The sequence below is a fragment of the Vespula pensylvanica genome, chromosome 13 (assembly GCF_014466175.1).
Source record: "Vespula pensylvanica isolate Volc-1 chromosome 13, ASM1446617v1, whole genome shotgun sequence".
In the NCBI taxonomy this organism is placed as follows: Eukaryota; Metazoa; Arthropoda; class Insecta; order Hymenoptera; family Vespidae; genus Vespula; species Vespula pensylvanica.
The window spans coordinates 2,134,072-2,135,146 of NC_057697.1; the positions used below are offsets into that span (position 1 = coordinate 2,134,072).

General features: G+C 37.5%; 1 protein-coding gene across 1 annotated transcript in view; it reads left to right on the top strand.

The window, feature by feature from the left end:
• LOC122633893 (syndecan) overlaps positions 1 to 1,075 on the top strand; it is a 24,803-nt gene that overhangs the window by 17,493 nt on the left and 6,235 nt on the right. The window lies entirely within an intron of this gene.

Genomic DNA, 1,075 nt, shown 5'->3' on the forward strand with positions numbered 1-1,075 from the left:
CTCTCTCTCTCTCTCTCTCTCTCTCTCTCTCTCTCTCATGCATACTCTCTGCGGGTTATAGTTTTACTAGCGAAAGAACATCTCCCATTTCTAGGCTCATGTAACACGATCGATGTGCCTCTGGAAATCCGATATACTTCCGATGATATAGACGATAACATAGAAACGACAGATAGTTTATAATCTCCACGGGATGATCCTTCAATTATCGGTTGACCTAATGTATGGGACGTTATAGTTCCTCGTTTCTGGGTACACAGGGTGGGGCAGAAAGTTTTTAGGTCATTTTAAAAGTCAATTATCTAGTCCCTTTCTCGAGACTTTTTGGACCACAATTTTTTTCTTTTCTTTTTTTCTGCAGATCGTATTTTCTTTTTTATCCACCCCTAGGAACTTTTAATCCTAATAAATATTATTATATCTATTAAATTCTATAGTCATTCCATGTTGTTTGTATGTCGGTTCGTTGTTCTAATTTAAAAGGCATAATAATGCAGTTCTCCAATGCACGGAGAAAAATTTGCACGTTATCAAATAGAAGAACAAAATGGCCGTTTGCAGAAGAAACTAAAATAAAATGATAGAGAGAATGTATCGTAAAATGCGAGTCGTGTTATAAAATTTATGAACAGTTAAAACTAATAAAAACGTGGTATCAATGAGATATTTTTTATCCCTCGTACCCTATACCCTTCATCTCATCCCAACAAAATGGTCGTTCGTAGAAGAAAATAAAATGGCGAGACAAAGAGGGTGCAACATAAAACTAATCGAAGTATTGGCTATGTAAAGTTAGGAATACAATACACATACACATTTTAATATATACGCCCACGACACACGCACATAATAAAATATGTGCCGATAAAACTTTCTTTTTTTTCTCTCAAGTAAAAACAAAATGGCTGAACAGAAGAGTGGGTAGGTGGGAGCCGGATGAGAGAAGGGTGCCTGTATCATAAAACGAGTCGAAGTATAGGTTATGGAACGCCCTTGCGACCTCGACTTCTGCCTTTACTGAAAACGCAGAGAGAGAGAGAGAGAGAGAGAGAGAGAGAGAGAGAGAGAGAGAGAG